Here is a 26665-nt window from a genome sequence, read left to right as displayed (position 1 = left end):
TATGTAATTGCTATACAATTGCTACCAAAGTCTTATGTTAGATGGGAAGAGCTGCTTAAATCATGAAAAAAAATACCTTCCTGTCTAATCCCACTTGGCACGTTAGGAAAATCTGATCTATCTTGCATCAGAAATTCATAATGGCTTTTGGCTAAATCTGAAGTGACATGCTTTAAAACATGAACTATATACTATGGCAGGCATATCTAAGCCAGACCAGAAATTCAGATTTTGATCCAAGTCCTCTTAGATCTTGTTCAGAGAACCAAGCAAAAATTCAAAAACAGGCCAGCCTAAACTGAACTGACATTCAGTAATTATCAACAGTGTGCCTAACTCAGCATATACTTGCTTAAATCAGTGTGTCTACAATTATGCTTGCATTTTATAAACTGTGTAGCAGGAGCAAGACAATTATATTGTTATAAACCCTCACACTAGTTGAGATCTTTCCAGGAAACATAGTTATGCATTCTGTCTATATTAGAAGCTAAATTAGTGGAAAGTAGAGAATGAGCCTTTCCTATCATTGCTTCTTGTTGGTGAAACTTGCTACCAGAGGAGATTTGACGCTGCCAAAATCTAATGGATTTTAGAAAAAGAGTAAAAATATGGCTTTATAAGAAAAGTTTTGGGGTGTGATTAAAGTCCTATTTTGGTTTTATCTAATCAACATTTTAGCTTATTCTGGGTTGTATTAAATTTTGATGCAAATTGCCTTGTGAACATAAAGCTTTTGTTATTACTATAATACATTTTGAAATAAATAAATACAATTATACGAGGTTGCTGTAATGGTGCAATCCAGCTTCTATTTCAGAAAGTGACCCTGAGTGGTTTTTGAAATTTTGAGTTGGATTTTTAGAGAGTAGAAGCTTTTTTCCTCCTGCTCCTCTGTTTATGATTTGCAGGCCCATAGTCTGGGTGAAGAGTCTAGGTCTTGGGTGAGAGATTTGCTGCCAGCTCACACCCACTGTTTAGTGTTTAGTGTCTAGTGAATTGTTTCTCTCATTTTGAATTTTGTTTGGGAAGGAAGTGTTTGGTCTACCTTCTTTTCCAAGAAGGAGGAGAGAAGTTGCCCAAGCCCTGGACGAAAGCCTCTAGTTCTCTGGGGTTCTGGCCCCTTGTGGACCTGGCCTGGGAGTATTTTTTTGAACGTTTTGCTTTAGTGGCTGGAGATTGTCTTGTGTTTTAGGAAACATTTCGGTTCATCCCTGTCTCATTCAGCCTGCCTCAGTGCTAACATGGCAAAAATTGTTTGAAGGAGCGCGTGCCAATCCAGTGCCACATTGAGTGGAGAAGAAAACCATGAAACTAACCCATCCAGGGCTCACCTAGTAATAACAGCGAGGAGGTGCCCTCAAGGAGGAGAAGAATGGAGTTTCACGATCAAGAAGTGGATCCCATGTATCAACAAGAAGAAATCTTAGTAAAAGGAAGGAACCTTGCCAGCTGCCTTAGGGGCAGCCCTAAAATCCATGAAAGTACAGAGGAAACTCCTAATTTGAGAATTATGGGAATACAAAATTGTATTTAATATTTCATGTATTTCATGCATTCAACCAGAAAACAATTTACAAAGTGCCATATTGTTTCTCATAAAAAATTAATTCAGTAAAATGTTTTTGTTGGATCACTACTATAAATCAAAAACCCAAATATTTGTTGGAACACTAACAGACTTCTGATTAGCAAATCCGATACAGACATAACCAATGCCTTGGGCCTTGAAGATTAATCCCCCTAATGGAGAATCCACTCCAGGTTGGAAGTGAGTGAGGTAGGCGCTTAGCGCAGGTTCTGAGTGTGCACCCCTTTACCCATTGGTAGAGCCCTGGAAGGGGTCACATGAATATTCAAGGAAACTCTCAGGAAATAGCAGCATTGAGGACTGATGGCAAGTGGCAAGGCTCAGCATGTAACTTGTTGTCCTTGACCCCAGGAGAGATCCGGGGACAGGAATATGTGCATTTCCTTGCGCGCGCTGACCCCGGATTTTATAACATGCGCGCGCCTCGTTGGGACTAGGGAAGGGAGAATGAGGGGCAAGGTGAAGCAGAGGGATATATTAGGATATTTTTTTTATTTTTGTTCCATAACAACTTTTTTTATAGTCTGCCTAACAATTTTTTTTCTTGAAAAATAAAATAAATTGTTAAAAAGCCATTGTCTTGCATACTAACATTTTTTCCATTTCTGGCACCAGTGGGCACCCTTGTGGAGGAGGAACCTATGAGATGGAGGCATTGCTCAATGCTAATAACCATCATCACCAAGGAAACCGAGTTTACAACATCCTGAGATGTTTACAATATTTCTGAGATCCATAAGCTCAGGTCCCTTACCTCGCATGAGAGCAAATACATCCACCCAGTGACCATTTTTTGTGGTATACCTGTGACTGTAGGCTACATGTCTGACTGCAAGCTATTGCAATACTCATCTGCTTGTTTAACTGATGTAAAAGAGGAAAGATATTACCTACGCAAACTGAGCTGTGCTCCTGAACTGTAGCAGGGATTTTTTTCTTTGACAAACTCCTAATCAGGAGCAGACAACAAGGCAAACAATCCATGCAGTGGTTTTTCCACTGAGCTGAACAAACCACGTCTGATAGGCTATAATTTGGTTGAGTAACTTGGGCCAAAAATAAGGCAGATTTCTACTTCTACTTTTATGCTTTCCAGAAAAACAGACTTCTGCTTTTTAACAGTGTGCATGCATTTTGTTTCTCTAAAAAAAAAAAAAAATCTGAATATGGAGCAAATGGAAAATGCTGCTTTGCATCTTCCTGTTGGCTGTCTGACTCTGGAGCCCAAGTGTAGAGAGTTGGGATGTGCTCCTTTTGTTACCACTATAAATCTGGAGAGGGCAGGAAAGGCAGCAGCATAGTAATAATATGATGACTTTCACAGCAGAGCAGATTCTTGGCAGGGTGGCCTATGGTAAGAAAGAGAAAGACAAGCTCAGGATCTTCTAAATCATCTATCTCAACATGTTCACTGCTTTCACGGCACTGTTTGTTCCAGAGAATTATTTTGTGCTTCTAACAATGTTGCTGTCTATAGTTCATTGACCAGAACAAGAACACAGTCTTTATAATTCTTATTTTCCTTTTTTTTTTAATGTAATTTCTTCTCCTGACCTCCGGAACTATAGTGCTCTGTTTTCAAAAGAACCTTGCTAAAGACATAGGCTGGGAGAAAAATATTTCATTTTGAACATAAAAACAACAACAACAAAAAGAAGCTAATACCTTTTGTTAGACTCAAGTAATACATTTCTTGACTGGCTTTTGAGAGCTAATATTCTCTTTGGCAGGTCAGAATTAAAATGAACAATAGATGACATTACCAGGAAATATTGCCAATCTATAAGTATTAGCTCTCAAAAGCTACTCAAGAAATATATTGTATGAGTCAAATAAAAAGATATCAGCTTAATTTTTTTGTGTTTTTGATTTTATTTGTTCATCTTTATTTCTGTGCATTCAATTGGACTAACACAACAACCAAACTACTTCATTTTGCAAAGAAACCCTGCAAATGTGTATCTAGCAATTTACATTTTTGGTTTATGGTTGCAAACATTAAAAAAAACCAAAAAACAACCTTATTAATATAACCTGGTTGAGATAAAATAAGAAATGTGACATATTTTGCTGTGCAACTTACATCGCAAAGATGCCACAAATGCAACACTTTTGTCATGCTTTCAAAACAACTCTTTAGATTTTAAAAATAAACAGAAAAGAAGCAAAGAGTAACAGGTCAATGATTTTCATTTCTAGCTCACCAGCTTCTAAAGTTCGAAGGAATGTACTGGCTGGAAAGTTCTTGTCATGGACACTAAGCACCTTGAATGCTACCTGTTCAAAAGGTTTGTGGTGTAATAAACAAGCAGGCAATGTGCCAGGGATGTGGCTGTGCCAGAAGTGACAAAGAAACAGCCTGTGTTGCAAAAGGATTTTTATGCTTTTGCAGACTTACTAGGATGAGTTGTATTCCACTGACAATAACCCAACTGATATTTTATTAACACCTCGTACATACCTGAAACTAACTGGCATTTTTAGGCTGATAGCAATTGGGATCTCCTAACCTGTTTAATTCTTACCCCTCCACATCCTAGCCTGCCTTCTGCTTGTCTTTCCTCCCCTCTGTGTAGCTTCTTTCATTTTCTTACGCTTCCTTGGTTTCCATTCCCATCCTCTTCAGGAACCTTTCCACCTTTCCCTTACATCTCTTCCATGCCGGCAGCCTGTATCCTATCCTTTCCTTTCCCTCCTCCTATGTGACTGGTTTCCCCTAATGTGTTCCCGTAACTCCATTCATGATGCCAGCTGGCTGCATCTGCAGTGTTGGGATATTGTGGATGCATGGTCTCGGGGGGGGGGGGGTGGGGGTCGGGGGTCTGGATATGTAAATATGCACTTACAGGAAATGCTACTACATCCTTGGAATCCTGATGAAAATCCCCCCAAATGGGTTCTGGAGCACTTTTGCTTCCTCTGTTGCACTTTACTTTTCTATGAGTACTCCACTATTCAGTTGCTTTTTCATGCAATTTTAGTCCATGAAAGAGACCATGGGGGTAGCTGGATTGGTACCAGCAGACTACAACTCTCCAGAAAACAACTAGGCCCGTGATAGCAGGTTGGTGGTGACTAGGGATTAACAAGCAACGTTATAAGGAGAAAACAAAGGGCAGATAAAGCAAGCACAATGCAGAAATATCACAGGCCACAAGACATCTGGGTTAGATCCGGCAGGCTACAACATCCCAGCCCCAATCAGATCAGTTGCTGGCAGGTTGCTGATTGCAAGGTACCATCCAATAAGGTCACAGAGATCTAGAAGCCTGATGTTCAGCTAATGGCCTCACTAGCGTTAGTAGCTTGTAAATGGGAAATAGTGTGCTGTAATCACAAGTAGGGATGTGAATCGTTTTTGAATGATTAAAATTATCGTCAGATAATTTTAAAATCGTCCAAAATCGTTAGAGTGCACGATACAATACAAATGCCCCCGATTTATCGTCAGGGGCATTTGTATTGTATCGTTAAATAGGGCGCGAGAAAACCGGCACACCAAAAAAACCCTAAAACCCACCCCGAACCTTTAAAACAAATCCCCCACCCTCCCGAACCCCCCCAAAATGTTTTAAATTACCTGGGGTCCAGTGGGGGGGGGGGTCCCGACGCGATCTCCCTCTCTCTGGCCACGGCTGGGTTGAGAAATGGCGCCGGTGGCCCTTTGCCCTTATCATGTGACAGGGCAAAGGTAGCGCCGGCGCCATTTTGGTTCCTAGCTCCCGATGTCACGCGTGCGGGAGATCGCCCCCGGACCCCCGCTGGACCCTCAGGGACTTTTGGCCAGCTTGGGGGGGGGCGCCTCCTGACCTCCACAAGACTTGCCAAAAGTCCAGCGGGTGTCTGGGAGCGACCTCCTGCACGCGGGCCGTATTGCCAATCTTCAAAATGGCGCCGGCGCTACCTTTGCCCTCACTATGTCATACGGACCGTCGCCCGGCGCTACCTTTGCCCTGTCACATGATAAGGGCAAAGGGCCACCGGCGCCATTTCTCAACGCAGCGGTGGCCAGAGAGCGGGAGGAGATCGCGTTGGGACCCCCCCACTGGACCCCAGGTAATTTAAAACATTTTGGGGGGGGTGGTTTGGGAGGGTGGGGGATTTGTTTTAAAGGTTCGGGTGGGTTTTAGGGTTTTTTTGGTGTGCCGGTTTTCCCGCGCCCTATTTAACGATACAATACAAATGCCCCTGACGATAAATCGGGGGCATTTGTATTGTATCGCGTATCTAACAATTTTGGACGATTTTAAAATTATCTGACGATAATTTTAATCGTTCAAAAACGATTCACATACCTAATATTTATTTGATAAAGTTGCATAGATAGTTCTTGCCGGCTGCTTTGTTTGTTAACTAGCAGTTAGGCATCACTTTCCAGCCATCATTGGTTAAAATCTTGATCTGGATCCAGTTTGCTTCCTCCTAGAGTCAGGGAAACTCCACGAGTCAATGAAGCCTACATATAACTGTTTGCAGATTATGTCTCCTGTAATTGTCATAACCGTAAGTATATACTGTATATACCTATGCATTTAGACTCCTATAAGTAAAGTGTGGCCACCATTATTATTGATCTTCTTTAAAGAACACTGTTTGTTTCTTCTTCTTTTCTCTTCTCTCTTTGTTCTTTTTTCTTCCTCTTGTTCTTCCACACTCATATTCCTTTCACATCCAATTGCTTGTTCACTTCCATAGAAGCACACTGGGTGGAGTAAAGGTAAGGAAGAGCAATGGTGACCTATAGAATAGTGGGAGTGGCCAAGCTCGTATAATTTGACAGCCAGGAGAAACCTTATCTACATCAGTGCAAGCAGAGGCAATTGGCCAGACTGGTTGGGAGAAATGATTCCTATCTGCTGACATATGCCTTGCCATTGAGTTACACACACACACTCCTGAAACATAATACACATACAGCTGCAAATAAAGTACAACAAATACTAGGACTTATAACAACTAATAGATAACCACACATACTCTCCGTTCAAGAAACAGAATAGACAAATGAATGGAAAAAGAAAAAAGGGAAGATACCACACACCAAAAATACTAAACTGCTCCCTAATGCCCTCTTCCAGTTGCTTATCTCACCCTCTTTGCAGCACTCAAAAAAATGAAGGGAAAAGACTCACTTTTTAATTTTTTGAGGGGTAATTTTATTATTATTATTATTGTTTATTATTTCCATTTGATAGTCCACCAATCCACTATAAGCCCTTAAGGTAGACTGCAACCAACTCATTTATGTTTCTAGTAAATTCAATTGCTACTAACATAAAAACAGTAATAGTAAATCCAAATCAATATTTTGCAGCTCTTGCATTTCTTTTTACTATACAATAAATTGTTTAGTGTGTCATGGCCTTATTGTATAATCACACTTGTAACCTATCATAATGTGTGCAACATATGTCCTGCATGCTCTTTTTGCAAGCATTATCATAATATACAGTGCACAAACTTGCTTTTCTAAAAGTGTGATGACTTTGGTCATTTGCCAGAGGTATAGACCCCTTTTTTTTGCTCTCAGGATTACCCATACACTTGCCTACTAGAACTGATTCACTCAGAGTCAAATGCACCTTTTATGTGACTCCAGGGGCATGCAAGTCAACTATATTTACATGTGCCTCAGGCGGGAATAAATCTGTCTCCAATGTCTGCTGCTGCCACGCAGCTCTAGTCAAGTCTGCCGGATTATTTCTGACATGTTTTCTTTCCCTGACTTCTTCCATTACTTTCCTTTTTCTCTAACTTTCTTTTTTCTCGTGCTTTATCTGCTAAGAGAATCTTTATATTTTCAGACTTTTTATGCATTTTTAAACTCTTTCAGAAGAAGTGCTACTTGTAACCCCACTTTTAAGGGCACTGATTTTATTATTTATTTCTCCCACTTCCTTTCTTTAATCTTCCATAAACCTTATGTTGTTATAACTTACCTAGCATTTTTTTCAATGCCTATGCTATGAGGCCAATGCACTAAAGTGAGCTGTTAACACACATTAATAATCTTGTATTTATAGACCATGTTAATGGCATGCAGATGAGTCTGTATACATTTATTAGCATGAAAGAGTGCATTGGGGTAAATTTTCAAAACATTTCTGCATGTACAATTGGAAGTTATGTGCCACATATGCACGTAAGTATTCATTTCCAGGAGCTCAAAGTATACCTGTAGTAGCAATGCTGTGTGCAAATGTGAAAGGAGCGGGGTTCAGAAGTTCATGCACAGGTTAATATTTTGTAAGTGGCGCATATGTATTCATTAGCAAAAATATCTGTACACTTTTACACTTCCTTATCAAGTCATGAAAGTGAATTTATCTGTGTCTGTAGCTTTGGGGTTGGAGAGCTCTGGGTTAACATGCTGGAGGGACTGGAGGGGATCGGGGAGATGTGCTGGATGGACTGGCTTAATCGGTGATGCACATAAGTAATTTTCATAGGCATGCATCCATGTATAATATAAGGCTATGGTGTGTATATGTTACAATGATTACTTATATAAAATATATGGGCATTCTTTTATAAAATAGGTAGTGAAAATATGTGTTTTCCTGCATTTAAATATATGCACGTACTGAAAATTATGCATGTATTTTAGGGTAGAAATGTGCAGTATTTTATAAACAATGTGGTTCCCATGACACTTTATAAAATACTACTGTAAGTTTAGACACACTGACTCATACACAAAAGTGCTGCTTATGCACACTATTGAAAATTATCTTTCCTATGTGAGCATTATTATTTCTTTATTTCTAAATGTATATACTGCACCATAAAGAAAATTATCAGAGCAGTTTACAATAAAACATCCATAAAAAAAAATAAAAGCAAGCAAACAAAAAAAACAATTACACTCTACACTGCTAAACACTTTACCCTTACCCACTCAAGCACCAGGGAACAGAAAAGCCTTAACTTGTTTCCAGGATTTTTGATAGCTCAATTCTACTGCACTGCAATTGGCTACATATTCCATAGCTCTGGAGCTACGCTAGTAAAGGCTCTTTCATGAAAATGCTGCAACTGAAATCCATATCCCACTGAAGTTGACAATTAGAAATCCTGTGAAGACCGCAAAGAACACACCATTCCAACATCATACAGGAAATTTGGACTATTACTCCTCAGCTAGTGAAAAACATTGGGGTAGGTTGTGCGCTATGATGAATATTAGAGATGTGAATCGTGTGCCCGATCGTCTTAACGATCGGGTTCGGCTAGAGGGGGGAAAAAATCTGATCGTGGGTGATGTGGGTGATGTGAATCGGAATTGGTTCCGATTCACATCGTTATTTTTTTTGTAGTGAGGCCCGACCCTTTAAAATTAACCCCTTACCTTCCCCCACCCTCCTGAACCCCCCCAAAACTTTTTACGATTACCTGGTGGTCCAGTGGGGGTGCGGGGACCGATCTCCCGCTCTCGGGCCATTGGCGCTATTTTGGCTGCCACTCAAAAATGGCGCCGATGGCCCGATAAAAAAACCCCCCACCCGACCCTTTAAAAATGACCGCTTAGTTTCCCCCACCCTCCGGAGCCCCCCAAAACATACCTGGTGGTCTAGTGGTGGTCCCGGGAGCAATCTCCCGTTCTCAGGCCGTCGGCTGCCACTCATAAAGATGGCGCCGATGGCCCTTTGCCCTTACCATATGACAGGATATCGTGCCATTGGCCGGCTCCTGTCACATGGTAGGAACACTGGATGGCCGGCGCCATCTTTAAAGATGGTGGCGGCCATCTTTACAACGGTGGTGGCCATCTTTAAATACGGCGGTGGCCATCTTTATGATGGTGGCGGCCATCTTTAAAAATGGCGCCAGCCAGCCAGTGCTCCTACCATGTGACAGGGGCAGGTAAATGACACTGATACCCTGTCATATGGTAAGGGCAAAGGGCCATCGGCGCCATCTTTATGAGTGGCAGCCGACGGCCTGAGAACGGGAGATCGCTCCCGGGACCACCACTAGACCACCAGGTATGTTTTGGGGGGATCGGGAGGGTGGGGGAAGCTAAGGGGTCATTTTTAAAGGGTCGGGTGGGTTTTTTTTTTATCGGGCCATCGGCGCCATTTTTGAGTGGCAGCCAAAATGGCGCCGATGGACCGAGAGCGGGAGATCGGTCCCCGCACCCCCACTGGACCACCAGGTACTCGTAAAAAGTTTTGGGGGGGTTCGGGAGGGTGGGGGAAGGTAAGGGATTCGTTTTATAGGGTCGGGGTAGGTTTAGGGGTTTTTTTGGTGTGCCGGTTTTCCCCACCCTCCCCTCTCCCCCGATTTACGATTTTTCATGATAAATCGGGGGAATTTCTATTGTATCGCGACCCTTAACGATTTTTGACGATTTAAAATATATCTGACAATTGTTTTAAATCGTCAAAAAACGATTCACATCCCTAATGAATATGGAATGTATGGCATCCAGGTTATCCCCACGCCGACGGCAAGGATTTCTTGCTGTTTGGCAACCATACATTCAATCATTCCCACATTGTGCTCATAGCCTAATAGTGAATGATTGATTCATATCCTTTTTTGTGCACATTGCCAGTTTGTTGGAACACTCAGAAGTGGAAGATAGTTGCTCGCCTGTCTAGATTTCATGGGAGGGGTAATGGGAAGGGGGGTGGGGAAGAGGGGGCTCCATGGCTAATATGTATGTGTTCAAGTTCTGAGGAGGGATCAGGATCACACCCTCCTCAGTGTTGTATTGCTTGTTGTCGAAATTTAATAAAAAATGTTTATACATAAAAGGTTGTGTGCGGGTGTACATGTGCGTGCGCTACTCGGCATGCACACATGTATGCCAGATTTTATAACATGCGCGCTTTTCACGCGCCGAGCCGTGCTGCCTTCCCCATTCCCTTACCCCCCACCCCACCTTCTCTTCCCCTACCTCCCCCGCCCTTTTCCCCCTATCTTTTTTGTTTTCTTTTTGTTGTTTCCAAACTTACTTCAGCCTTGGGGCTGAAGTAAGTTCGCACGCCAGCCGACTGCTGGCGCATGATCCCAAGCACAGCAGCAAATAGCCACTGTGCCTGGAGCCTCGGGCCCCGCCCCACCCTAGACCACCCAAGCCCCGCCTCCTCCCCACCCCTTTTTGCAAGCCCCGGGACTTTCACGTATCCCGGGGCTTTATACGCATCACCGGGCCTTTTTAAAATAGGCCCTGTGCGTGTAACCTTTTTAAAATCCGGCCCATTGTTAGTAATTTAAGCTTTATTCTTTCCATCACTGGTAAACAATAGAGATGTGCTTCGTTTATCACGAATTAGGCAATTTCAATGAAATTGCCTAATTCGTCGTGGGTTGGGGGCCCCGAACCCCGAAACTGATTTTCCTCAAACTACGAGGAAAATTAGTTTTTCGGGTTTGTACGGGGGGGGGGGGGGGAGGGGCACATTTTATTTTTTGAAATAAAAAACCACCCCAAGCATTAAAATTAACTGTAATACAACCCCCCCTACCATCCCAATCCCTCCCCAAGATTTACTAACATCCCTGGTGGTCCAGCTTCGTTTTCCCGCGTCATTTTTTGGGCCCGTTTCATTTTTCCCCATTTCATTTTTTGTTCATTTTTGCAAAAAACGAACAGAGGAAAAATGAACTTTACCCCAAAGCGTCCAACTCAAAAAACGACCTGGTAGAAAAAAACGAAGCTCATCTCTAGTAAACAATAGAGGTAACTAATAATGGAACCGCACTCTCATTTCTATATTCTTACCACAAATTAACCTAGCCTCACTATTTTGAATAACTCATCTCTGAGGTATAATTAAGATTTTTGCATTAATGGGACTATGTTCACTTTTTCACATTTTTACATACATTATTTTTCTATCCACTGATAAGTAATGAGCTGTTTTACATTGTTTTGCATCTTTTTACCTTGTTAGCATAGGTTTTTACATTTAAATCCTTGAGAGCTATTTAGCCTGTTGAAAAGCACTGATAATCTGCATAAACTAGATTGTACACACTAACAAAGCTGTTAATGTACATTAATGCTTGTGAAAGCATTAGTGCAATTTAGTATATTAGCATCTATATTTTAACAGTCAAACCTTCTGTGATGTCCAGTCAGACTCTGCCAGGGATGGCAAAAGTGGATGAGCAGAGGCTACAACTGCATAGAGCAGCAGCTTCTGGGGATGGCAAAGAGTATCAGCATTGAAAGGCACACACGCTTCTAAAGCCACCAGGGCTTTTAATACTTTTATATTCACATTTTTCATGTGCACAAATAAACAGGTGCACCAAGAACTGCTTTTCACCATGGTTTTGTTTATTTTTGTGTTTCAAATGTAGCCCCACCCAGGGCTGTAGTCCATATAATAAGAGTTTCTGCTCTGTGAATAGACTGCTAAGGAGAGATCACCTTGAAATGAATATGCTAGTAATGCATCCAATTCCTTTATCTGTGAATCGATAAACACACCAAGGTAAAGCAATGCAGCTTTTATTATTTCAGGAACCAGGGCTGGGATAAGAAAGCTGCTTATAAGGGGTTAACAACCATGGACAGGTATGAACAGCTATACACAGTGCAAACTGATTTTCACTGACAATCTGCCCTTAGGACAACAAAGTATGAATAATATGTAACCTTACATTTATTGGTACCAAATTCTAGCATACCTTTAGATTATCTATGAGCTCACTAGAGTAGAGCATTCAAAGTTATATACACTGAGTTCAGTCATATTCATGCATGAACATATACACTTATCTCTAGGCCCCCTGAGGGCAACAAGTGATAATGAAGCACACAAAGAATTCAACCAGGGTGTGTGAAATGATGCCCCTTCCACCCCTTGGGGTTTGGTGATGGGACCAGGGATTTAAGAGTTAATATTGGATACAACAAAGAACTTGGATTTATTGTAATTCACAGACATACTATATGTATGATGTAGATGAATAACTGTGAAGGAGTCCCTGGATCAGTGGATCTTGACCCAGTGCCTGGAACACATCCCACTGCCTAGCAGAGCTGGGATACTCATTCTGAGATCCCTGCCGGAGATAGCAGGCATGATTAGGCAGAATCACAGGCTAACTTCTGCTCTCTTGCTCTATCACTAACTAGAATAAACACCCTGGCCAGATTTGAAAATTCTTGTCTTCTCCAGCATTCTTTTTGGCCATGCCTTCTCTGTGCTCCCCTTGGCTCCGACAGTCATGTGATCAGGGGCATAGTGCAGTCCCATGAGGAAATACAAGCTGAGGCAGTCATGTTGAAAATGGCTGCAAAGACTTAGAAGCAAAAAGTGAACCCTCTCCTCCCCACACACAAGAGCGGAGGTTTCAGCATGTTACCATTTAAGTGAACTGCAGCAGAGAAGAAAAAAAAGAGACCAATGCAGCTATGCAACTTGAGTCACCAGCCCAGGAAACCCAAAATACCCCTTACTGTGAAGGTAGTTAAATGGCCATTAATTAGATTAAAACAATCAAGAGCTGTGCTCTGTCGCTGACATTGAATAAACTTTTGATGAATGATGTATTGTATTTTATGTTTGTTTTAATAAAGTGAGTACCTACACAATGAATGGAATAATTTGTAAAAATTATGTGTATGAATTAATTTAACAAAAATGATGAATGGAGTCGGAGCAAGGTTTCATACATGGTGTAGGTACCCAGCACCTCTGTAAGGTGATCTTATAATCATTAACCTTCCTCCTCCTCCTCAGATGCTTTTAACAATTTTTTAAGAATTGTGTTTGTAATTAGTGTTGTCCCGAAGGACGCCTGAAGACTCTTCCGTGGCAATATAATATTTTCAAATGCGTACACCGCAAAAATTAACTAAATGAAACTCTATGAACTGTCAATAAAGGGTATAAAAACAGACTTCCCCGATTCTAGTTGGTGTGTCCATCTTCTTGTGAATTATCCCGACATGTTTCAGACATGAATGCCTTTCCTCAGGGAGTTTGATGTCTGCTGGAAACCAACTTCACGGAGTCTGTAACCCTTTGCTCAACGATTCCTCCAGAGCTCAAAGAGTGGCAAAATCTTTGAGCTCTGGAGGAATCGTTGAGCAAAGGGTTACAGACTCCGTGAAGTTGGTTTCCAGCAGACATCAAACTCCCTGAGGAAAGGCATTCATGTCTGAAACATGTCGGGATAATTCACAAGAAGATGGATACACCAACTAGAATCGGGGAAGTCTGTTTTTATACCCTTTATTGACAGTTCATAGAGTTTCATTTAGTTAATTTTTGCGGTGTACGCATTTGAAAATATTATATTGCCAGGGAAGAGTCTTCAGGCGTCCTTCGGGACAACACTAATTACAAACACAATTCTTAAAAAATTGTTAAAAGCATCTGAGGAGGAGGAGGAAGGTTAATGATTATAAGATCACCTTACAGAGGTGCTGGGTACCTACACCATGTATGAAACCTTTCTCCGACTCCATTCATCATTTTTGTTAAATTAATTCATACACATAATTTTTACAAATTATTCCATTCATTGTGTAGGTACTCACTTTATTAAAACAAACACAAAATACAATACATCATTCATCAAAAGTTTATTCAATGTCAGCGACAGAGCACAGCTCTTGATTGTTTTTGTCTAGTTTAACAGTTCGCTGTACAGGTGGTGTATTTTTGATATTTTTTTGGTTTGTCACATTAATTAGATTAGTCAGAGATTCAGATAGGGGATTTGCATGTCACAGCCCCGTGGACTTCTGCTGGTAATTTTGTAGGAAATATCTCTTAAAATCAGAGGATTCAAACAGAACTATAACTTGGAATGGGATTTATGAGAGTAATGTTCTGGGGAACAGTCCTAGGAAACAAACAGATTCTCACACTGACTAACAAAGGGTATTCAGACACCTGTGTGCAGAGTTCCCGGACAACAGGAGGATATGGCCAGGCAGGATAAAGGAGTGTGTATATGTTTTCTGTTCCTGGTATTGCCTAGGTCTTGGTCTTTTGGCTGAGAGAAAGTGACCCATGCATTTGCAAGGTCAGACAACAGATAAAGCAAAATCCAGGCTGGATAACACCATGTGACAGGTCATAAGCTTAGCAGAGCTAAAAATACTAAAATATAAGACTGCAGTGGGCCAGAGCTACTGCATGCTAAAACAACCATAAGTCTAGTGGAGCTGTAAATCCAAGCCATAGAAAATCTTCCAACTGAGAGAAGAAAACTGAAGGACAGTATTAGCCAAGGAGGTGGTGTGGTCCTCCCCCTTAAGAGATGGGACCCCAGTGGCAGATCTGGAGATCAATTGATCCCCCTTGAGCAAGGACACTCCAGTGACCATCCAGTAGACAGAGTTGGGTCCCCCAGGAGGATGTGGACCTCAGCATAGACCAGGAGGCAGAGTTGCATCTCCCAGCAGGGTATGGACCCCAGCAGCAGACTTGGATGCAGAGTCAGGTCCCCCAGGAAGGCAGGGACCCCAGTGGCAGATTTGGAGGTGGAGTCAAGTCTCCCAGAAGACCATGGACCCTAGTGGCAGTCCAGAAGGTGGAGTCAATTCCCCCAGGAGGGCATGAATCCCATTGAGAGTCTGGGATGTGGAGTCAGACCCCCAGCAAGGCTTGGACCCCAGCATTGGCATGGACCTTTCAGCGGAGTGGAAGGAGATGGTTTAGATACAGTGGGATTCTCCCAGGCCAACACTGCTCAGCAGAAGCAGATTACCCATTGAGCGAGATAGGCTCTCAGCACTCTCGTGCCTCCAAATGTATTTCAAGGTCTACAAGGTCACACAGGTCAAGGCACTCGAGCCGCTCTCAACTCGGCTCTATCATCCTCCTTAAAGAAAGCAAAGTCTGAAGCAGCTATAACACGCGTACAGTACGTTGAACAAGAAGCAGCCCTTAAAAAAGAAGAGCTCAGAATAGAAGAAGAACAACAAAAAGCCGCTGCTGCTACAGCTGCTACATCTGATGCTCAGATAAGAACATAAGAACATTAGAGAATAAGAACATGCCATACTGGGTCAGACCAAGGGTCCATCAAGCCCAGCATCCTGTTTCCAACAGTGGCCAATCCAGGCCATAAGAACCTGGCAAGTACCCAAAAACTAAGTCTATTCCATGTTACCATTGCTAGTAATAACAGTGGCTATTTTCTAAGTCAACTTAATTAATAGCAGGTAATGGACTTCTCCTCCAAGAACTTATCCAATCCTTTTTTAAACACAGCTATTCTAACTGCACTAACCATATCCTCTGGCTATAAATTCCAGAGTTTAATTGTGCATTGAGTGAAAAAGAACTTTCTACGATTAGTTTTAAATGTGCCACACGCTAACTTCATGGAGTGCCCCTTAGTCTTTCTATTATCCGAAAGAGTAAATAACCGATTCACATCTACCCTGTTCTAGACCTCTCATGATTTTAAACACCTCTATCATATCCCCCCTCAGCCGTCTCTTCTCCAAGCTGAAAAGTCCGATTAATGATTTTTCACGATAAATTGGGGGAATTTCTATTGTATCGCACTCTTTAATGATTTTTGATTATTTAAAAAATATCGGATGATATTTTAATTTGTCAAAAAACGATTCACATCCCTACTGTGTAATGCACCAGTACTTGCTTTTGCTGACCTAGGAAGACTATATGAACTGCATATAGATGCTTGCCTGGAGGGCTTAGGGGCAGTTTTATATCAGCCACATCCAGAAGGACTAACATCTGTGGCCTATGCAAGCCTCAGTCTGAGTAAAACTGAGAGAAACAACCCTGCTCATAAACTGGAGTTCTTAGCCGTTAAGTAGGCAGTTGTGGACAAATTCAGGGAATACCTTTATGGGGTTGAGTTTAAGGTGAAAACAGACAATAATCCACTGACTTATGTTTCAACATTGAAAAATTGGTTGCAATAGGGCATCAGTGACTGGCAGCATTCCTTTTACAAATTCAGTTTGTAATACCGTCCTGGAAATATAAACAGGAACACAGATGCACTGTCCTGGTGGCCCCATAGGAGTGACACTATCCAGGGGGATTGGTGCAATTTATAGGAGACTGTAGTGACAGCAGTGTATAATCAGGCGGGGAATGGGAATGAAGGTGTACTGAGAACTTATGTTGTGCTGCAGCATCTTGGGCCCCCTACTTCTGACAGCATTCCCCCTGCCTACTGTGATGTTGTGTCTCTGGTCTCCACTAATATGCCAAGATTGACTTTGCAGGACATTCGACAACAGACTGATCCCTTAATTGGTGATGTGCTCAGAGTCAAGGAGAAAAATCTGGGGATACAAGCAGTCCATCAAAGCCACCCAGACATTCGGTTGCTCATCAGAGAGTGAGATCGACTATTTGTGCAGAATAAGGTACTGTACAGAGAAAGGACAGATACCAATTCAGGTCATACCGAACAACGGTTTACCACAAAAATTCCACAGAAATGTGCTACAGTCTCTCCATGATGACATGGGTCATATGGGGGCAGAGAAGGTCCTACAACTGGTAAGGGACAGATTTTATTGGCCTGAACAAGCACAATACATTTTGTATAAAAAGAAAGACCCTACCGCACAGAGTAGCAGAGACTGTAAACATTACTAGTCAAGGCCCTATCGATTGGTTTGTATAGACTTCTTGACTTTAGAAATGGATTCCCAGTGTAAAGAGAATATTCTGGTCATGACAGACCATTTCAGCAGGTATGCACAGGCATACCTCACCAACGACCAGAGAGCAGAGACTGTTGCCCAAGGATTATAGGAGAAATTCTTTGTGAACAATGGACTCCCAGCCTGGATACACTCTGACCAGGGAAGGGATTTTGAAAGCAGACTCATTAAAGAAATGGTGCAGGTGGCTGGGGTTATGAAGTCACACACCTCTCCCTATCATCCCCAGGAAGACCCAGAGCCCGAGAGGTTTAACAGAACACTTCTAAACATGTTGGGGATATTGAAGCCAGCTCAAAAGAGAAACTGGAGCCAGTATGTGAGCTATTTGGTACATGCTTACAACTGCACCCTATTTTCAGATGTTTGGGCGAAAGGCCCGGTTGCCAATTAATTTTTGTTTTGGGGTTTCAGAGATGGGTCATTGCTTCAGACATTTTAAAGCTATGTGAAGAGGATAAAAGAACAGTTGGGGGCAGCCTATAAGTTGGCTGCAGAGTCTGCCTACAAACTGAGCCAGAGAAACAAGCACCAATATGACCAGAAGATGAGGCAGAATGACTTGACGGCAGGGGACAGAGTTCTCTTAGAAAACTGGGGGCTGACTGGGAGGCACAAAATTGCTAATAGGTGGAGTTCTATCCCCTATGTTGTTGGGGAAAAACTGAACAACCTACCTGTTTACTGGGTAAGGCCAGGGTGGGGTGAAGGACCAATAAAAATGGTACACAGAAACCATCTCCTGCAGATTGGACAATTGGTATTTTCCCTGGGGGAACCCAAATCTAGATATGAATCCCTCCACCTTGACCAAGAAGAAGGGTAACAATAAGACCTGAGACCCAACCTCATTGGGAGTTTGACAGTAATCCCCATCGGGATTAAAGATTCAGAGGAAGAGATATGTGAGGGGAGACACATTGGAGAGACCATACCACTAATCAACAGGCACATGATGGGGAATTAGTAAGACAGTTCCTGGGAATGTAAAGAAGTCCCAAGAAGCCTTCCAGAGTAATGATAGGACTGAGGGTGGTACAGATGGCAAGAGAAGGATGGACAACCTGCAACAAGAGAGGGAAAGAGGTGCCACAGGTGATATTCACCCTCAAAGAGAATCAGAAACTACAGAGGCTCAGGTATTGGTTCTACTGCCAACCTGTGAGCCCAGAAGAACAGTAAGACTGTGTAGCTCACAATAAAGTTCACTTATGATAGTCTTGGAAATACAGTGAATGTCCCACTGACAGTAGCACACAAATAGGTGACTGCCTGTTACCCTAAACTAATGAAGTAATCCCTTGGGACTTTGGTCTAAAGGGGAGGTACATGCAAGAGAGAGACATCTTGTTGAGGACAAGAAGAAATTTAAGTGGGGAAGCGTGAACCCTTCCTTACAAGAGATGGAGGTTTGAGCACGCTACCATTTAAGTGAACTACATCAGAGAAAAAAAAGAGAACAATGCAGTTATGTAACTTGAGCCACCAGCTCAGGAAACCCAAAATACCCCTTACTGTGAAGGTACTTAAATGGCCAATAAATAGATTAATCAGAGATTCAGGTAGGGGATTTGCATGTCACAGCCCCCTGGTCCTCTGCTGGTAATTTTGTAGGCAATATCTCTTAAAATCAGAGGATTCAAACTCCTAAATTATAGAACTATAACTTGGAAAGTGATTTATGAGAGTAATGTACTGGGGAACAGTCCTAGGAAGCAAATAGATTGTCATACTGACTAACAAAGGGTATTCAGACACTTGGGTGCCGAGTTCCCAGACAACAGAAGGATATGGCTAGACAGGATGGAGGATTGTACATATATTTTCTCTCCACGGTCCTGCTTGGGTCTTGGCTTTTTGGCTGAAAGAAAGTAACCTAATCAAGGTCAGACAACAGATAAAGCAAAAGCCAGGCTGAGAGAAGGTGGCTTATCCAGACTGAGTAACAGCACATGACTGACCACAAAGATGAGCTTTGAGGAGCTAAAAATCACTGAAAGCTGGGACTGCAGAGGGCCAGAACCACTGAACATTAAAACAGCCATGAGCCTAGTGGAGCTGTAAACCCAAGCCAGGTAACACTTTCAGCAGCTGGCCTGGAGGTGGAGTGGTCTCCCCAATCTTGAGTGGGGGAACCCCCAGCAGCAGATTGGGGGGGCAGATTCACCATCCCCCAGTAGGGCATGGACCCCAGTGGTAGACCAGGGTGCTGAGTCAGATCTCCCTAGGGGCATAGACCCCAATGACAGTCTGGGAGGTATAGTCAGGTCCCTCAAGAGGGCAGGAACCCCAGCAGTAGACTGGGAGGTAGAGTCATGTCCCTGAGAAGGGTGTGGAACCCAGCTGCAGACTAGGAGGTGGAGTTGGATCCCCCAGGAGGGAGCGGACCACAGTGGCAGTCTAGGAGGTGGAATCAGTTCCCCCCAGGAGGGCGTGGATCCCAGCCACAGACCAGGAGACAGAGTCAGGTCCTCCATGAGGGTGTGGACCCCAGCATTTACGCAAACCGTTTAGCCCAGTTGCATCTGTTCACATGGGTGAGACTTGGGATAAAAAGGGGCGGATAATAATAATGCTTGAGTAAGTGAGAACACAAGAGGTCCCTTCTATTCTATTTGGTGGTATATTGTGGAGGCCAACAACACCAAATTGCCAAATACTAAATATTCTTGCTACCTTGTAGAAATGTGTATTGTTGTGTAGACTGAGACTATTAACCATGAATAGATAAGTGTGCTGTTTGACATCCTATTAACCATGTACATAGAAATGTGTATGCTTGTATAGTCTACCTGTATATATTTGTACATACTGCCAGCCTTTTTCACAGTCCTATTTGTTTCCTGGGGTGAAGGGAGGGGAATCCCACCCGCTCACACCTTCTTCCCAGGTGGAGGCACCAGGAGCCAAAAACGTGAGGACAGATGGAGTCTGTCCTAGGGGGCTCCTGCCAGGTCAGTCCCGAACCCAGGAATGCCCTGCGAGGTAAGCGGTCGTGGGGGCATTACACAAGTTTAAAAGTTGACCTGAAAATAAATAATACTAACTAGGCATAAGAAGATTCGGCCATGATTCACAGATGAATTTTGAATCCTAAAACAATCTGTTTATCACAGTGAGATAACCTCATATATGTCAAAGAGCATTGCAGACAAATAATACTGCAGCACCCAGATCAAATTATATAAAGCCAAAATATTAATGGTGAAAAAGACATTATTCAAAATTGTTTCAAGATCCAGTTATAAACTCCTGTGAAATTTTCAGTGTGGCAAAATGCTTTAATTCTTCTTGAGGTCCATTAAGTTGATTAGTATTAGAGTAGCAGACTGTGAAATTTTTACCTCAGTAACAAACAATTCCTTTCAAAATTTATTTCTTCCCTCAGGCTCTCAAGGTAGTTTTATAGCTTTAGTTAGACACCTCCTTAAGAAACCAAATTTACAGGGTCATTTATCAAAATGCATTATGGTATTAACACATGCGATAGTTATTACACACGTGATGTTATTTTTCCTGGCGTTAAGCTGTGTGATATGCCTCAAATGCAATTTGTGATAAAAATGATAAATATCACAAATTCTGTTTTGGGGAGAGAGAGAGTGAGAGAGAGAGAGCCCCTGAGGCGGCACACTTAGGGGTAGATTTTAAGACCTGCGCGTGGGAGTACATGTGTGCATATTACCTGGCGTGCACACATGTACGCCTGATTTTATAACTCATGCGTGCAGGCGTGCGCAAGTTATAAAATCGTGGATCGGTGCGTGCAAGGGGGTGCACACTAGTGCCGACATCCGCGGGCTTCCCCCGTTCCCTCCCAGGCCCCCTAAGCTAACCTTCCCACCCCTTCCCCTAACATTTCCCCCCCTAGCCCTATTCTAACCCCACAAAAATTATTATCAAAACTTTTGCGCCTGCCTGGAGGCAGGCACAGGTTGCGCACACCAGCAGCCCGCCGGCACGCGATCCCCTGACACAGCGGCAAATGGCCGCTGTCGGAGGTCTCTGGCCCTGCCCCCACTTGCCCCTGGACCACCCTGCCCCACCCATGCCCCACCCCTGGACCACCCCCTTTTGCAAGCCCCAGGACTTAGACATGTCCCGGGGCTTTACGCTCGTCACCGGGCCTTTATAAAATAGGCCAGAGCGTAAGGCACTGTACGCACATAAATCTTTTAAAGTCCGGCCTTTAGTCAACTATTTATACAGCTATAGGAGGGCCAGCTAGTATCTGGAGGTGAGGCTTTAGTGGTGGTCTAGGGTTTTGGGGCCAGTTTTACATGCACAGTAAGATGAACAAACAGCATAGTAGACCTCAGTGAAGATTTGACATGATTTGGAGTGAGGAAAGTCACACAAAGATGAGATTTCTACAATGTTCTCTCGCTCTAGCTTGATGGATTCTCTACCAGGGTACTATCAAGCTAGAGCGAGAGAACACTGAAGTAATCTAACTTTAGTCTGACTTTCCTCACTCCAAATCACATCAATTCTTCACCGAGGTCTACTGTGCTTTGTAAGTCTCACTGTGCATGTAAAACTGGCCACAAAACCCTGGACCACCACCAAAACTTCACCTCGAGTTACTAGCTGGCCCTCCTATAGTTGTATAAATAGTTGACTACTATGTATGCCACCCTAGAGGCCCTGGTGCTCTCTCTCTCTCTCTCTCAGAAATGCGTGACTGGGGACTTTACAACTTGCAAAGTACAAATATCGTGGGGTGTGATAATTTTAACGCATGGTGCAATAAAATACCTATGCGAACCATGGTAACTCATGAATTACCAGAGTCATGCCTCTTTTCCTTATTCCACTATTCCTTATTCTATATGATAATTATCACATTTTGATGAATCTAGGCCTTAGATATTTCCAAACCAAAAAGCTATCAACCTGTTTTGAATGTCCTTTTTTTATCCAAGATGATAGAAAAAGTAATTCTTCAATGTATTTTGGATTTTATTGATGATAACAATGTGCTGAATAATTGCTTATCTGGTTTCAGGTGAATCCACAGTACTAAACCAGTTTTGTCAATTGGTTTTGATTATCCATTGGAGAAACTGTTTTTTGTTCTTTTTAACTTGAGTGCAGCACTTGAGACAATGGACCATGTTATTCTGTTAGATTGCTTAGCTGCAAAGGGAAATTACTTTCGTTGTTTCTTTCATTTCTGTATAAAGAAACTGAAAATAAATCATTGGAAAACAAAAGTATTGGTGGTAGGAAGGAAAAATGTACAGTGCTCCCGCCTTTGTGTTAAGTGGGTTGGGATCATAATTTAAGCAAAAGATCAAGTACATAGACTAAGTGTCCTGATGCCTCTCTAATCTTGTTTTTATAATTTGTGACAGTTAAGAGTTATTCGGCCATTTTTTCTTCAGGTAGACTTTGCACAAATATGATATACTATTGTGCTGTCACATATTGATTACTGTAATGTCCTGTACATGTGTTTACCAGAAAAATGTACAGGATATTTACAGCTAATTCAAAACGCTTCAGCTATACTGCTTATTCAGGCAAAATTCAGAAAACGGGTTTCACCCATTCTAATCGCTTTTCACTGGCTACTGGTTTTTGGCATATTAAATCTAAATATTTAACATCGGCATTTAAGGCTCAATATGATATGGCCCCCACCAATTTGACTGATTAGTTGGTCCCATACATTCCACAAGGGGGTAATAATCTAATTATTCCATCAACCAAAGCCTTGAACTCAGCTTTGGCCTGAAATCATTGTTTTTCTAATGTGGTTCCAAATTGGTAGAATAAGTTATCTCAAGCTGTGCATTTATCAGCTGACCTGTTGGGGATGGGGGAATGAAAACCTCAGGTGAGTAAAAGATTTAACGTGTATAGAAATGGGAAAAAAAGGGCAGCATCTGAAAAGCTATGTACACTAATGCTCATAATATGGGAAATAAAATCCTGGATCTAGAGGCAGTCATGAAAGAGGCTGACCTGGATGTAGTGGCTGACACAGAGACATGGTACACAGAAAACCATGACTGGGATAGAGTTATACTGAGCTTCAATCTATTCAGAAAGGAAGGAATGGTGCTACATTAAACAACAGAACTGCAGGTCTTATGAGGTAAGAAGGAGGCACTGTGGGTTAATCTGGAAACAGGGACTGGAATATCTGTTTATATTGGTATAATACACAGACCTTCATCGCAGACAGAAGAAATAGAGAATTAATGGAGGATCTTCACAAAATTATTATGAAAGGATAAATGGATATTTCAATCTGTCAGTTGTTGATTCAGACATTCTGGCTGTGATGTCTTCTACTAGAAGCAGTGAGATCCTGGATTCTCTGCAGGGAGAACTGTTCCATCAACTGATAACAGAACGCATGCAAGTCATGAAATTAGACCTTTTGCTTATTAGGGATGTGCATTCATTTTTAACAAATGAAAATCATGCAATGAATGAAGTCATTTTCTGTTCATTCTAAACGGATTCGGTGGATGGTCATATCTGGTGATCTTAATAAGGTGGTGAACCAGGTGGACGAGGCAACAGCAAAAGCCACAGAAGTGCTTGGGTGCTGAAAAAAAAAGGAGGTAAAATTGCCTCTGTATACAGTAAATCCCTGGTGAGATCTCATTTGGAATACTGTGTACAGTTCTAGAGACTTCATCTACAAAAGGATATGATTAGGATGGATCGGTTCAGAGGGTGATTTTTAAAATGGTCAACAATCTTCATTGTAAAGCACATGGATACAGACTTAAATATTTAAACATGCATGCCCTAGAGGAAAGGTTAAATAGGGGAGATATGACAGAGACATTTAAATACTACAGAGTAGGAGATGGATCTCTTTCAATGGAAAAGAGACGCCAGAATGAAGGGTCGTGGGATGACGTGAAAAGGAGATAGACTCAGGAGTATTCTAAAGAAATATTTCTTTTTAGAAAGGATGCTGGATGCATGGAAGAACCTCCCTGTGGAGTGATAGAGACATGGGAGCAGATGTAATAAGCTGCGTTGAGTCTACAACAGGTTTTTTTGGGCGCTAAACTTACTCATGTATGTAATATGGGCTTTAGTGCTGAAAACCCCCCTGGAATGCTAAGCATGGGTTCGTGCAAATCATATTGAAATGAAGCTATTATCTATTATAGGCTATTGCAGAGAGCTGTGTGAGCAGAGAAACATTTTAGTGTGTGCTTTTTAACACAGGAAATTTAACACCTGGCTCAGAGCAGGAGTAAAATTTAACACACGGTTCTGGTGGTCATTTTAGTCTATTGTGGTGCTGTGTGTAGGTGCTTCTCTGAGTTTTTCTGTGACAAACATGGATTATGTATGTTTTCTTTAATTTTTTTAATGCTTTAGTACATTTTGCTGGTGGGCTGAAGAATTAAAGCAGCAGAAGCTTTAGAGCAAAGAAGAGAGCGGGGTGGCCATTTTAGGGAATTGAAGTTTTGTGTGTGGGTGTTTCTCTGAACTCTTCTGTGCCTTATTCACATGCTTTTGCATGTGATGAGCGCTAACTCATTCACTCCGCGACGGACGCGCGTTAAATAGGCGCTAATCCCCATATTGCATTAGGGGGTTGATTAGCACCTATTTAACCCGCGTCCGACAGCGGGTTAAACAGTGCACTCGTGTGAACGCACTGTATTGCACCGGCCCCTTAGATTCCTGTTGCTGGTGATGACTAAGCAGGAAGAACTTTTTAAAAATAATATCCCCCTTCAGGAATGAAATATAAATAAGATCAAAAAGGTGAATCTTAATGATGTTAAACAGCTAGCTGCATTATGATAAAAAAAAAATGTCCTTTTACTTTTGTTTGTGTTGTTTTCAGGAAGTCAAAGCACTTCCTTAGCAGTGTTATCTTCAACTAAGCCCTAGGATGCTCGCTTAGATTGCTCTTGGTGAACTCTGGAGGTACTAGGCAATCTGGGTTAAAGTAACCTCACAGCACAGAAAATGTGCCTTCAAGGTGGAGAGTGCTTTAAAAGGAGAGAATCATGTTCTCTAATACTGCTGGCCTCCAGGGTAAAAAGTGCATGCTCTGTGCTGTGAGGTTAGTTACATCTGAGCCTCATTTTATCACTGGGGGCTCTTCAGGCCCTTTCAAATGTCACCTTTGAAATGTGAAACAGCAGAGCATTAGCATTTATTGTTTTGACATGCTTACAGCATAGAAGTCTTTCATGAGAGATGCTTCTAAATTCAATAAAACTGGGCCTATTAATATGCAGCTTGACCAGGATAGCAAACATCCAGTGAGTCAGCACCTCCATGATATTTAAAGCTCTCTCTATGCCTCCTCAGGGGAATACAGAGCATTTTTTTTCCAGAGTCCCTACACTGTAGCTGTTTGCATAGTGAAATGTAGTCCACTACCTTGTGATGTAGTGTGCCTTGGCTTTCAATTACATGAAATCCAACATAATCATGTTCTTTATAACAAATCTTCCTTAACACCTGAAAAGCTTGGCTTCCAAGAGTACGCTATTATGTTTCCCGAAGCAAAAATTTAGAAATTCCAGTGGAAATGTACCGTAGTTATATGTCCGGAATTCTTTGAAAGTGAGATTGGCACAAAGGCTTTCATGATATGGTTTTCATTTAAATCAGACAGTGACAGAAAAATAGTTCTCCAAGCAATCAAAAGCGTTCTGCTCGTGCGAATGCACGTCCCTAAAATGTACTTCACTGCACTGAATCATTGCACTATCGCACCAGGATATCTTGCATGGAAAATCTTTGCTCACCAAAAAGAAAAAAAAAAAAGGTCATACAATTACTTTTAGGTGCCACTGAACATTTTCTAGCAGCCCTGAGCAAGGAATTTTAAAGGGTATAAAATAATAAATTGTGTGTGTGGGGGGGGGGTGTTCTCGATAATTGATAATTTTGTGAGCGCGGGCCTGGCATTATATTTTTAGGGCAGCGTGATGTTTCCTAAGAATCAAACTCTAAAACCAAGGTTTTTTGAGTAGGAAAAAAAAAATCAATTTCAGCTGTTTAAAGGGACAATTTTGTCAAACTGTCTGCACTGGCACAGACTCGGCAGGTAGTTGTAACCCCCTGGATCTCGCACCGGTTTTCAAATTGGCAGTAGGCGCATGCTTCTGCTTCGATATTTGTTGCAGGTACAGAGCACCTGTGGACGTGCGCACCTGTTTTTAGTGCCAGAACTTTTGAAGCTAAAATAGCACAGATTTGAATATACAATCTGTGCATGTTGTTTTCGCTTTCCTGACCAAAACGTGCCCCCTGAGAATAATTCTTCTGTGCACAAGTAAAGTTAGGTGTGTCGCATGCTGACTTTCAGCTGCTTTGGCAATTTTCAGACAGTCAATTAAAAAAGGAAAGACACTTTTTACCTGCATAAATCGCTTTGAAAATTGCCCTCTTTTTTTAATGCCCACAACTGCGTTGCTTTGTCTCACAAACATCTGTTCTTG

At 42.1% G+C, this 26665-nt stretch overlaps 1 long non-coding RNA gene across 1 annotated transcript; it reads right to left on the bottom strand.

Moving 5' to 3' along the window:
- Positions 1-1589: 1589 nt before the first annotated feature.
- Positions 1590-26665, bottom strand: LOC115088863. Its single transcript, XR_003855944.1, has 3 exons — positions 26585-26665; positions 6116-6293; positions 1590-2940 (listed from the first exon to the last, which is right to left on the bottom strand). It is a non-coding gene; the product is annotated as an uncharacterized LOC115088863 (long non-coding RNA).

The sequence above is a fragment of the Rhinatrema bivittatum genome, chromosome 3, assembly GCF_901001135.1.
Source record: "Rhinatrema bivittatum chromosome 3, aRhiBiv1.1, whole genome shotgun sequence".
Classification (NCBI taxonomy): Eukaryota; Metazoa; Chordata; class Amphibia; order Gymnophiona; family Rhinatrematidae; genus Rhinatrema; species Rhinatrema bivittatum.
The sequence above is the reverse complement of the archived record's forward strand: the minus strand, read 5'-3'. Positions and strand labels throughout refer to the sequence as shown.